Source organism: Rattus norvegicus, chromosome 7, assembly GCF_021556685.1.
Source record: "Rattus norvegicus strain SHRSP/BbbUtx chromosome 7, alternate assembly SHRSP_T2T, whole genome shotgun sequence".
Taxonomy (NCBI): Eukaryota; Metazoa; Chordata; class Mammalia; order Rodentia; family Muridae; genus Rattus; species Rattus norvegicus.
In genome coordinates this window covers 83,510,569-83,524,513 of record NC_141540.1, presented here as the reverse complement: position 1 = coordinate 83,524,513, position 13,945 = coordinate 83,510,569, and the positions used below count along the sequence as shown (strand labels likewise).

At 40.0% G+C, this 13,945-nt stretch overlaps 1 long non-coding RNA gene across 1 annotated transcript in view; it reads right to left on the bottom strand.

Moving 5' to 3' along the window:
* Positions 1–13,333, bottom strand: part of LOC148004780 (uncharacterized) — a 73,175-nt gene extending 59,842 nt beyond the window's left edge. Inside the window, exons 1-2 of the long non-coding RNA XR_015624784.1 lie at positions 13,296–13,333; positions 12,061–12,196 (exon numbers count right to left, since the gene is read on the bottom strand). This is a non-coding gene — a long non-coding RNA (uncharacterized LOC148004780). The remainder of the gene's footprint in view (positions 1–12,060; positions 12,197–13,295) is intronic.
* Positions 13,334–13,945: the final 612 nt, after the last annotated feature.

The following is a 13,945-nucleotide window of genomic DNA, read 5'->3' as shown; positions in this document are numbered from 1 at the left end:
TCTCCAATTTAATAGCTTGTCTTTTCAAAAATTTAACAGTGTTCTTGGAAGAACAGATTCTTTAATCAACAAACTTGAATTTAACAGGTGTGCTTTCAATTCTAACATATTTTGCCACAATTATGAACCCAGACACTTTGCCTGGCCTAAAATTAATCATATTTTTATATTTTTCATTTGAAAAAGTTTTGTTTTAAAAGTATTATATTTCAGAATTTTTTTCCATCTTTATTAAATTGGGCATTTCTTATTTACATTTCAAATGTTATTCCTTTACCGGTTTCCAGGCCAACATCTAACCCTTCCCCCTCACCTTCTATATGGGTTTCCCCTCCCCATCCTCCCCCCATTACCACCCTCCCCCCAACAATCCTGTTCACTGGGGGACCAGCGTTGGCAGGACCAAGGGCACCCCTTCTATTGGTGCTCTTACTAGACTATTTATTGCTACCTATGCAGTTGGAGCCCAGGGTCAGTCCATGTATAGTCTTTGGGTAGTGGCTTAGTCCCTGGAAACTCTGGTTGGTTGAAATTGTTATTCATATGGGGTCTCAAGCCACTTCAGCTCTTTCAGTCCTTTCTCTGATTCCTTCAACCTGGGTTTCATTCTCAGTTCAGCGGTTTGCTGCTGGCATTTGCTTATGTATCTGCCATATTCTGGCTGTGTCTCTCAGGAGAGATCTACATCCGATTCCTGGCAGCCTGCACTTCTTTGCTTCATCCATCTTATCTAGTTTGGTGTCTGTATATGTATGTGCCACAAGTGGGGTAGGTTCTGAATGGCCATTCCTTCAGCCTCCTTTCTAAACTTTGCCTCCATATCCCCTCCTAAGGGTATTCTTGTTCCCCTTTTAAAGAAGGACTAAAGCATCTGCATTTTGGTCATCCTTCTTGAGTTTCATGTGTTCTGTGCATCTAGGGTAATTTGAGCATTTGGGGTAATATCCACTTATCAATGAGTGCATACCATGTGTGTTTTTCTGTGATTGGCTTACCTCACTCAGGATGATATATTCCTGTTCCGTCCATTTCCCTATTTATTTTATGAAGCCATTGTTTTTGATAGATGAGTAGTATTCCATTGTGTAGATGTACCACATTTTCTGTATCCATTCCTCTGTTGAAGGGCATCTGGGTTCTTTCCAGCTTCTGGCTATTATAAATAAAGCTGCTATGAACATAGTGGAGCATGTGTCTTTGTTATATGCTGGAGCATCTTTTGGGTATATGCCTAAGAGAGGTATAGCTGGGTCCTAAGGTCTTCTCTTAGGGTCTCTATGACATCTGTCCAGGATCTTCTGGCTTTCATAGTCTCTAGTGAGAAGTCTGGTGTAATTCTGATAGGTCTGCCTTTATATGTTACTTGACCTTTTTCCCTTACTGCTTTTAGTATTCTTTCTTTGTTTTGTGCATTTGGTATTTTGACTATTATGTGACAGGAGGAGTTTCTTTTCTGGTCCAATCTATCTGGAGTTCTGTAGGCTTCTTGTATGTTTATGGGCATCTCTTTCTTTAGGTTAGGGAAGTTTTCTTCTATGATTTTGTTGAAGATATTTACTGGTCCTTAGAGTTGGGAATCTTCACTCTCTTCTATACCTATCATCTTTAGGTTTAATCTTCTCATTGAGTCCTGGATTTCCTGTATGTTTTGGACCAGTAGCTTTTTCCGTTTTACATTATCTTTGACAGTTGTGTTGATGATTTCTATGGACTTTTCTCTTCCTCATATTCTCTCTTCTATCTCTTGTATTATGTTGATGATGCTTGTATCTACAGCTCCTTTTCTCTTCCTTTGGTTTTCTATATCCAGGGTTGTCTCCCTTTGTGCTTTCTCTATTGTTCTATTCCTTCGCATGTTTGATTGTCTTTTCCTGTAATTCTTTCAGGAATTTTTTGTGTTTCTTCTCTAAGGGCTTCTTCTTGTTTACTTGTGTTTTCCTGCATTTCTCTAAGAGAGTTCTTTATGTCTTTCTTAAAGTCCTCCAGCACCATGATCAAATGTGATTTTAAATCTAGATCTTGCTTTCTGGTGTGTTTGGATATTCAATGTTTGCTTTGGTGGGAGAATTGGACTCTGATGATACCATGTAGTCTTGGTTTCTGTTGCTTGGGTTCCTGTGCTTGCCTGTCACCATCAGGTTGTTTCTTATGTTACCTTGTTTTGCTATTTCTGACAGTGGCTTGACTGTCCTATAGGCCTGTGTGTCAGGAGTGCTGTAGACCTGTTTTCCTGTTTTCTTTCAGCCATTTATGGGAACAGAGTGTTCTGCTTTCAGGCGTGTAGTCATTCCTGTCTATTGGCTTTCTGGTGTTCCTGTGGGGATGTGTCCTGAGTCCACCAGGCAGGTCACTTGGAGCAGAAAAGTTGATCTTACCTCTGGTCTTGGTCTTGAAGTCGCTCCTTGGGGCTGGGTTTCAGCTCTCTGTGAGGGCAGCAACCAGAAGGGCCTGGCCCTACTTCTGGTTCCCTGCATGCAGGCGACCCTGATGGCACTAGGTGTTTTCTTCTAGAGTCAGAAATATGGGCAGAGAGTAGTCTCCTCTGGTTTCCCAGGGGTGTCTGCCCCTCTGAATGTCTAGCTCTCCCTCCCACGGAATTTGGGTGCAGGGAGCTGTTTGACTGGGTCCCTTCAGATCCGGGTGCAGTCTGGACTGCAGGGCTCCTGCCGCTTGACTACCCCTATCTTTCTGTTCCTAGAGGCCCTATACAGTTTCCTCTTGGGCTAGGGATGTGGGCAAAGGTGGTTAGAAGTGGCGGTCTTTCCTGCCCTGCAGTCTCAGGATTGCCAACATGTCTGGGCGATGCGCTCTCTCTCTCAAGGGGTTTGGGAGCAGGGAGATGTGGGCCAGGATCAGCGAGGTTCATGCATCAACTAGAAACCGCTATTTCAGTATTTTTCATTTTCTATATTTAATGTTATTCCCGTATTACAATGATTACCTCCTTTATACTATAAGTGCGTATTGTCACTGAATTGTCACATCAATATTGCAACTAAGCAACTGGACTGATGTTGGACTCAGAAGTCAGACACAGTGAATGGCACACTTACATGCTTATTTATGATCTAGCATGGTTGCTTCTGATTTCTAACTCAAAGAGGTCTTTGGTACAAAGCATTAGAAAGACATCAACATTAGTAACCTTCTGAACTATCCCAAACAGAAAAAGCTACTACGGAAGTCAAAACTGGTAAGCCAGAGGAGCTACTCTAAATAGACTGTATAAAATGTATGGATGTAGGAATAGAAATGGCTGAAATAGATCTGGTATACCTGTTCCATATCTGCTTTCAAGTGGAATCAGTGTGAAATGTGCACAAAACAAATGTGGAAAGGAAGGATAGTTAGGAGAGGGAATTCCTGGGAATGTTGGTGAGTCTCTTCGCCTTTCATTTCTTTGCTTTGCCCATAGCACAGTTCCACGATTTTAAACATAGTCTCTTCTTGTACCAGATATGGCAAACGTGTAGCTTTTTCATGTTTTTGTTCAATATGCAGTCAATGGGAAATACCAATTACAGGTTCAGCTCCATGAAAGGTCTTCAGAAAGATGTCTAGGTACTTGTTGTCTACAAGTGATGTTTACATGAGTTCCCATCAATACAGCCTTACTTGACCTGAGAAATTATTTGCTCCAGGAGTCAGTGCTATTGCCTACATATCTTCCAGACCTCCTGTGAAATCTGTGTACCTGTGATTCTTATTGGCACTGCTATAGAAGGGGTATTCACTATCTTTTCTAATGGCTCTCATTGGAACACATCTAGATTTAACTTGGTCTTTATCATGAAAGCAGTCTTATTGGTGTCAGTCAGTCCTGGTGTCAACTTTTTATGATGCAGATTTTTAGCTACCAGTGTTCATTATGGGCAGCAGCATATAGCACCATACAGAGGATGCTAAATACTTCTCTGAGACACTGAGGTAAAGCTGACATCACTTGCAGTCAGCTTCTTTTTGCAGCACCCACCTCTTTACCTCGCTTCCTCATTCTCATGTATAACTTTCTAGATCTGTGGCTTGCCATCTGCCAGAAGCAGCTGACTAGGGTCCTTGGTTCTAGCAACACCATATATGCAGCACAGTCCAGGTCACTGAAGTAATGACTGTCACTTGTTAAGATTCTGGAGTTTCATCTCCCAACCCCTGTCCAACCCTACCTTTCCAGTGTCTTCTCACTTCACTGGTACTATGACACATTTTGATTTAGATTTTGCATAATATAATAAAGATCTGTTATCATTTGTGTTACAAAACACTTAGTTTTTTACTATTAAAATGAAAAAGCATCTCCATAGCAAATTAAATCATCATAATAAGTATAATGGGTAATTCTGTGAGCTACCCTCTAATAATTATACCAATATCACATTGTCTTCATTACTGTAGTTTCATGAAAAGGTTTAAGATAATTGAGTAAGTTCTCTAGCCACATTAATTTTCAATATTATCTTGATTATTTGCTATCCTTTAACTTTTTTGCATTCGGGCTAGGAAAGGCATTTGGTAGAATCACCAACATTAGTTATTTGTTTTTTGACCTTGTTCAGTTTGTTTGTTTTTTTCAATCTGAACATGGAAAATAATTTTTACTTCTTATGTTATAAATTTGTGTTATTTATATTATTTTTAATCTGTATAAATTCTGAAAGGCTACCTACTTTTTACTTACTTAGTAACTCCTAATCGTTTTGGTGGCTTCTTGGGAGCTTTGTGTCTGTTCTAGTTTGTCATACATTTTATTGCTTCTCTAAATGAAAGCACTGCAAAATGTTTTTCATTTATTCCTTGATATATTTGTAAAATTTGAAGAACAGAGGAGATGAACAACCAAAGGACCATATGCTAAGAACATTGACTGTAGACTAGTGAGGTCATTATTAATGTACTGGGTTAATGCTGGCCTTTTAAAATGGCTTATTTCACCTTCTAAAGTTTCAGACATGCTCTTCCACTTAAACATTTAAAAACTGTTATAAGTTCCACTGTTAATTCTAGAGTGAGGATTTCCAGGCTCATAGCTGCATCAGTGATGCATGGTGACTGTCCTCCAAAATCCACACATAAATAAGAATATTTTAATAAGTGTTATCCACTCTACTTATTCATGATGAATAAATCTTCCCAATGATGAATTGATCTTGTGAAGTCTTTGGATCAACATCTCAGTATTTAATATCATCATAATAAGAGAGCATACTTTACTTTTGACCCAATTGTAAATCTTTGCATGTAGACATCACATTGTTTAATAGTAATACTCTAACAGTACATTACAAAGAACTAGTACATATTTACTCAATTAAATATATTTTTTTTCTCCTTCACTCAACCTCACAATGAAAAGTTCTTTATGTTCCATTATCAACATCGGGAGACAAAAGATAAACACTTCCTGAATTTTAAGACAGACATATAAAGCTCAACACTTTTCTTGTCATGTTGCCAACACATTGATTTGGTATCTACATTGCACCTTGTGCTCTGATGTGTGCTGGGATAACAATCAACATTATAAATATTTTAATTATGACTTTAGGGCTCAGGAATTGTTTCCTAGGGAGCTAATTAGCAATTAACAAATAAAATAATCTAAGCCACTAAAAGTGTAAAGGCAGAGGATAGGAAGAGGCAGCTGTGCACAGTATTTCCTTTGATGGAATGGCCTAGAGGCATCATTGGTTACTCCCGCTTTACACTATTTCACATACATTTTTTACTATTTGAAATTTTTACTTGAACTTTTCTGTAACATTCAGAAAAATGCAAAAATAACATTAGTGAAAAGACACCTACGGGCCTTCCTCAGACTTGCGTGATGCTGGTGTTCTACAGCATTACCTCATCTGTTCTATAAATGTATTTATTGTGTCTATCTGTTGATCATCAATGTACATGCCCTCTGCTATCTATTCATTTCTGTCTGTCTGTCTGTCTGTCTGTCTGTCTGTCTGATGTGTAATTTTTTTGCACCCAGTAAGGGAACATTGACTGTGAGTATTTAATGTTACCAAGTTTAGCCTGTGTTTCTCAATGGACAAAAAGTTATTTTATGGAATTCCAGCACTGTTGAGAATGAGTGAAATTAGTATCAATGAAACAGTACTATGTAAACCACCATTTGTCTACTTCGTAACTAGCAACCTCCTATAAGTCAATCCTCTCAGTTTTCAGTAATCAGGATTTCAAGATTCTTCCTATACTAGGGTTCTCCCATTAGCTCTGTCACTTCCATTTGCTTCATAGAGTGCTGCCCCATCTAGGTCTTTTTTTTCCTTTTGGTAGAACATCTCTGATTTTGAGTTTGTCTGATGTTTAGATTCAAGTTATAGTTTATCCATCAGAAACCACATGGATGATATTGCAGCCTTTACCTATGATGTATCTTTTATAGATTTTTATGTCCCTCACAATTGGCCTTCCCGTATTGATGATGTTCACTTTTATCATTTGATGACAATATTGAAAAGTTTCTCTACTTTGTTATTAGTGCTTTTTCCCATCATTACTAATAAGCAGGGAAGCAACCTGAAACCATGTTAGCGTGCCAGTGCAGTTAGAATCCATGATGCTTTCCTGGTCCAGTCATTACTATGATAGTTGCAAATTAAAGATTTATCAATCAATCTATCCTTTGCTATTATTATTACTGGCATAATTCTGAAGCCAGTTGTTCCAGTAATATATATATATATATATATATATATATATATATATATGACCAGTGACAAGAAACATTTGCAATTCTATTTTAAGATAAGCTTTGAAAATAGAAATTGCATGTAATACAATTACTCCCTGAAAATATCTCAGAAAGGCCAATGTATCTTCCATTTGAACAAAAAATGTTTCAGAAAAATAGGAGGAAAAGGTTCTTGGTTTACCAGTTACAGTTTATTTTTTAAATAGAAAGCTTTCAAATACTTGTAGTGTCTGTATGGAAAAAATACTAGACTCCATGAGCCAAGGGCAATGACATAAAATTTAAAGCCACAGTAATTCTTAAGAATAATCACATTAATTTATAGATTATATCTTTGTTGATGCCACATTAGTCTTCTCCTCACTAAATATAATTAATTAGATTTATTGAAGAATTAATAATAAATTTTAAATATTTTACATGTCTACAGATGAATATTTAATAGGTCTATATCTTCAGGAGTTTTTAAAGTATAAAAACCAAAGGAAAATGCTCAACTAGAGCTTACTCCTTTCTGTCTGTATTACACATTTCTGCTAAAGTCATTTTCCAAAGCATGTCACAATCCTTGGCATGAAGGAATATAGTTTGGGAAGAAAAGTAATTCCCACATATCTCAAACATACTCTACAAACAAGGACTTGAAAGGAGCCAGTGCTTTTGCCTCTGTTCATCCTCACCGTCTCTCCCTTAGCTTATCCCACACACCTGTAGAGAAAAGCTCCAGGCTCTTGGGAGTGCCCTGATAAATGTCTTTTTAAGTGAATTAGTCAAAACATTAGGGAAATGGAATAAATGATTTGTGCATGACCTTTCAGCTGCAGATTAAAAGCAAGTCTCTGGGACTTCATTCCAGTTGCTTTTCCACTCTTCTGCCTGTTATTTGAATACTTCACACTCACATCTATGCCCTGATGTTGGCCAGGGTGAGTGTGTGTAAATTCACAGCTTTCCTAAGAACCTGTCTTTGCTTGTTCAGTCCTCATTCTCATCCTCTTATGAGTCAATGATGATAGCCAGAGGACCGCTTTAGTACTTCCAAGAAAATGACTAAGTCTCTCCAAATTCTGAATATCTCGTGTCCTCACATCTTTGTAGTGACTACGATTTGGAGCAAGGAAAAAGGTTTGGAAACAGCTTTGGATTTCTAGTAATATTAATGATATTAGCTTCTGTTCTTCAACATCCATAAGTCATGTTAATAAATAAAAGGAATAAGGTTGTCAGCCCGGACTCAGGAAAATACATTTGAAAATTCCATGTTGGAAATGGCTCCTTAGAGAAGTGAGTTGCAAGAATATTGATAAAATAGTCATGATGAAACAAAGCTACAATCCCTTTCCATGTTTTCTCGTTTAAAGACAGGTGACCCCTGTGGTTGAATTAGGGAAAAGCTAGAAGAAGCTGAGGAGGAGGGCGACCCTATAGGCAAACCAGCAGTCTCAACTAATCTGAACCCCTGAGTTTGCTCAGACACCGAGCCACCAACCAGGCAGCATACACCAGCTGATATAAGCCCCACCCCATCCCTCCCCTGACACATATACAGCAGAAGACTTCTGTGTCTGGACTCAGGGATAGAAGTTGCACCTAACCCTCAAGAGAGTTGAGGTCCAGGGAATGGAGAGGTCTGGTGGGAACGAGTCTGGGGACTGGGGACATCCTCTTGGAGATAGGGGTGGGGAGGTAGGAGGTTTGGAATGTGGAACAGTCAGAGGGTGGACTGGGAGGAGGGGAAAGTTTGGGCTGTAAAAAAAAAAATAGAGAATAAAAAATTAAAACAACAGATCTTCCTCTGTAGTCTCAACTGTCCCCAAACTTGAGGTTCTGTCTGAGCACTGAAATGCAGTTTGTAGGCATGCAGTAGCCTGCCTCACTCCATTAGACTATTCTGCATTTTATTTGTTTTTACATATCACAGTATCTCAGCTTTAGTATTCATGTCTTCGATAATCTGGACTGTTTTTGAAAATGCTCATATAGAATTCTCTCTATAATATACAATGGATTTCCTATATATCAGTTATTTTTCCTTTGTTCTGGTAGAACACCATGAATGATGGCAGTTCAAGGAAGAGAGGGTTTAGTGGGGCTTTGGATTCCAAAGGGATAAACGTCCATGATGCTGCAGCAAAGGAATGGCAGCAAACAAGCACGGCCACTATAAGAGAAGGCTGAGGGCCCAGATCTTGAATCAAGAGCAAGATGCTGACAACAACCAAATGCCAGAGAGGCTGTAAACTCTCCAAGCCCACCCCACCTGCTGTGAGGTACTTCCCCAGGAAGGTCTTACCTCCTCAACCTCTCCACACTGGAGACCCAATACTCAAATGTCTGAGACCGTGGGTGGGCAGTTTCTTATTCATACCACCAATTTCAAATTATTTATCATCATCATCATCATCAATTTTCACAACAAAATATTTAGCTCCTTTAAAATGTTCAAAGCAATAGAAAGTTATCCAAGAACATGTTACTTTGGTGGTCAAATTTCACAATCAGGTCTGTTTTTTGACTCGTAACTATGGAAAAATGTTCCACGTAGTTCTAAGAATTTAGTATGTACATGAATGTGTTTGTTAAATTTATATAATTCCTTGAAATGTGTAGAAACCCATAGACATACATATTTCTCGTGTTCTAAATACACACACACACACACACACACACACACACACACACACACACACCACTGAACTGAGGCGATGGAAGAAAGGAGAAATATACTGGACTTTAAGACATTAGATTTTTAAATACCTAAGGTGTTTTTATAACAGGTTTATATGATGCTGCTGAAACTCAGAAACTCGTGGATTAGAAAAAGGTCTTGGTTCCCAGACAAGTACATGCCTGCATCCTATTGGTTCTTTCTGAAGCTCTGTGATGACCATTGTCATAATTTACCCACATCTAATCCCTTGACCTATAAATTTATTGTTTTACCAGGCAGAAGGGGTAAATGGGTGCAGATACATTAAGCACTTTAAGATGAGATTTTCCTGCATGAAGATCAATACCTTCATAGTGGTTGTGGCGTGTGGATGAGGGCGACAGAAGAGTCAGAGTAGGATAAAAAGGTGTGCCAATGGAGTAGTGGGATCCATCCTTGGTATGAGGTTTGTCCCTTGTCGTATTGTAACTTGTTATGTTATGATATCCCTGGAAGGCCTGTCCTTTCTGAAGGCAAATGGGGGAGGAATGGATCTGAGGGAGAGGAAAATTGTAGTAAAGGTGGAGGGAGGGGAAAGTGCAGGCAGGCTGTAATATATGAGAATACACACACACACACACACACACACACACACACATAGTCTTCTCCCAAATATATATTCATATATATATATTCTTCTACCATATATATTCATATATATATTCTTTTACCATATATATATATGTATATATATATTCTACACACACACACACACACACACACACACACACACACACACACACCACTGAACTGAGGAGATGGAAGAAAGGAGAAATATACTGGACTTTAAGACATTAGATTTTTAAATACCTAAGGTGTTTTTATAACAGGTTTATATGATGCTGCTGAAACTCAGAAACTCGTGGATTAGAAAAAGGTCTTGGTTCCCAGACAAGTACATGCCTGCATCCTATTGGTTCTTTCTGAAGCTCTGTGATGACCATTGTCATAATTTACCCACATCTAATCCCTTGACCTATAAATTTATTGTTTTACCAGGCAGAAGGGGTAAATGGGTGCAGATACATTAAGCACTTTAAGACGAGATTTTCCTGCATGAAGATCAATACCTTCATAGTGGTTGTGGCGTGTGGATGAGGGCGACAGAAGAGTCAGAGTAGGATAAAAAGGTGTGCCAATGGAGTAGTGGGATCCATCCTTGGTATGAGGTTTGTCCCTTGTCGTATTGTAACTTGTTATGTTATGATATCCCTGGAAGGCCTGTCCTTTCTGAAGGCAAATGGGGGAGGAATGGATCTGAGGGAGAGGAAAATTGTAGTAAAGGTGGAGGGAGGGGAAAGTGCAAGCAGGCTGTAATATATGAGAATACACACACACACACACACACACACACACACACATAGTCTTCTCCCAAATATATATTCATATATATATATATTCTTCTACCATATATATTCATATATATATTCTTTTACCATATATATATATGTATATATATATTCTACACACACACACACACACACACACACACACACACACACACACACACACACAAAGGAATGGTAACAATCAGAAGCTGGGGCAGGGAAGGGAATAGTTTCCTTGGACTACCTTTGTTGGTATCAGGAATTGCCTCTACCTTCAGCAGCAACACCATTTGACGACCTTAACATTCCCAAAAGACCTTTGGTTCAATTCCCAACTCCACCTGGGAGTAGTTTCCAAATAAAAGGCAGTTTCTGCCCCCCTTTTCTCTTTTTTCTTTTCTCTTCTTTCTGTCACCCCTTCCCCTTGTCTCGTTCTCCCATTAAATGTCTCCACGTGGAACCGTGGTTTGGTGTGTTCTTTCTGGACAGACACAGGCGGATATGTAACAACAATGAGATTTTAACAACAGTGGTGGCCTGTACGCTGCTTCTGATTTCTCGTGACTAAGCCCTCCCTTCTCCCAACACCCCACCAACCACCCCTCCACCAACACCCCACCAAACCCCACCACCAACCCCCTCCCCCCCACCCCCACCGCCGGCTGGTACAAGCCTCCACCACCATCTTCTGGCTGCTGTGAGACTCAAGACTTCGACCAGCTGAGTTATCATTTCACCTGGCTCGCAGGAGACTTCTGCATAAACTGCAGCTGCCTTCCAGGACACATTTTTCTAGTTCTCGCTGCCTAGACCCCACGGTTCCACACTCCTGCTACCAGATTGCAGGCATACTTTCCACACACTCACAGGCTTATTGTTATTTTTTTTTTCCCGGTTGGCAGGTAGGACCCGCTTCCCGGGACAAAAGCTGGCCAAATTTTTCTGGAATTGTGAATCTCCTTAGCTAACATACGCGATGATAGGACCTTGATCATTGCGTGAAGCTTCCCTCGAAAGCTGTTCCTAGTACCCCCACTTCTCGTTCTGTGCTCTCGAAGCGGACAGAAAACCCCAGGCCTGAGTGGGATTGCTTTCTGGCGGGTCAGTGCCCATCGTAGCCTCCAGGATTCTGAGTAACAACTCAAATACCTGGTCTTGGCAGAATTCTTCTGTTGCCATTAATTTTCCCTGGGACGCCAGTGGAAATTAATTGGTGACTTCCCCCAATGGGAAATTCGAGGTCTTCGACCGTGCCCACACATACACTGTTAGGAGGTCTTTTGGAAATTTTCAAAACTTTAAAATTAACATCTCACCTGAGGACATCAAAATTGATACACCAACGCAATAATGTCTGGACCCAGTATTCATTAGTTAGTGGTTCAAAATGGCCTCATAACGGCGCTCTGAATTCCCCAATTTTACGGGATCTTCACAAATACTGCCAGCAATCTGGTAAATGGAATGAGATTCTTTATGATAGATTATAGTTTATTCTTCCCCAGATTTCTCACTACATTGACAGCTAAGATAACTGTAACTTAACTAAAAAACAGACGCCTGAACTCAGTTTCTAGCAACTAGTTCAGATGTAAGCTTTCAAAGATGTAACCCATTACTTCCTTACCAAACTCAGTTTTCATTGATTAAATGCTTCATATTTCCTCTTCTTGCTATACCATTGTCCTACTCCAGTTCCTATAAATTTGCCTAACTAATGAAACTTCCCACTATACCATCCAACTGTAATCACAAATTCTTGTTCCTTCTGCTCCACAAAAAGCTTATCTTAAAGAATAGGTTGTTAACTCATGTTGTTGGCTCATGTTGGTATATCTTTTGTAAACTCATAAGCTACAGGAAACCCACTCAGACCTACCACTTATGGACTCCACCCAGATAAGTACAGCTGCCTAAAGTTCCCACTTACTACCTATTCCAAAGGGTGGGATTAATCTGGGTTTCAAATGTACATCTAAGAGAATTTTTCCTTTCTCCCAAATGCGCTTAATCTTATTCTCTGCCTATAATATAAATGTATATGCGTGTCCAGCATCTTGTCAAGTCCAGGCTCTTACTACACCCAGGACAGCTCCAGAGGAGTGACCTCCAGATATTCCAATCTCCTCTCACAGACACAGATGCTTCTATTGGACGTGTTCCTTCTGACCGATCCTCAGATGGTCCACAGACCCTGCACAACAAGGAAATAGCCAACTCTAAAACTGGACAAACATCTCCCCTCATAAATGGCACTATCCTGTCATCCCACGTTTTCTTCCAGTTCCTGGACTTTTGAAAACCCTTTCCTGTTACAAGATTACCAGCCACTGTCCACTGAGGAGCCTGATGCAATGAACATTTACCAAGTGGGCCCTGATGGTGAAAGTCAGCTGTACCCAGACATTGATGATGATGCCCCAAGACAGCAGGAAGTAGCCTGAGACACAGCAGCCCTATCCCCCTTTCACCCTCAGTTTCCCCCTCCCTTTTTTCCTTCTTTTCATGATAAGAAAAAGGGAGTTATGTTGGTATCAGGAATTGCCTTTACCTTTAACCACAACACTGTTTGGTTACTGTTGCCGTGGTAATGGCCATACATTCCCAGAACACCTTTGGCTCAATTCCCAACTCCACCTGGGAGTAGTTATATCATATTCCAAATAAAAGTCAGACAGCTTTTGGGCTCTCGCTCTCTCGCTCTCTGTCTCTCTCTGTCTCTCTTTTTGTCTCTCTCTGTCTCTCTCTGTCTCTCTGTCTCTCTGTCTCTCTGTCTCTCTCTCTCTCTCTCTCTCTCTCTCTTCTCTCCTCTTCTCCCTTTTCTTTCTCTCGCCCTTTCCCCTTGTCTTGTTCTCCCATTATATCTCTCCATGTGGAAACGAGTTGGTTGATGTGCTCTTTCTGGACAGGTGCAGGCCGATATTTAACAACAATGAGATTTTTATAACAACAACCTTATTCATTGGAAGTTATAAATGCATTCATGATATAATAAGCTGCCATTTGTGGTGACAAGTTAAAGTAGCCATGAATGCCGGATGCAGTTTTCCAGCACAATGGGCAACTTTCCTGCATGTCTTACTTTAGGGCACCCTGGTTTGGTCCTTCTCATCTTGGGCACATTTCGTCTTCTCTATGGCACAGTAGGTCTCCCTCTTCTTGTTCCTTAGTTCCTTCCACACTTGGATCAGGCAGGTAATG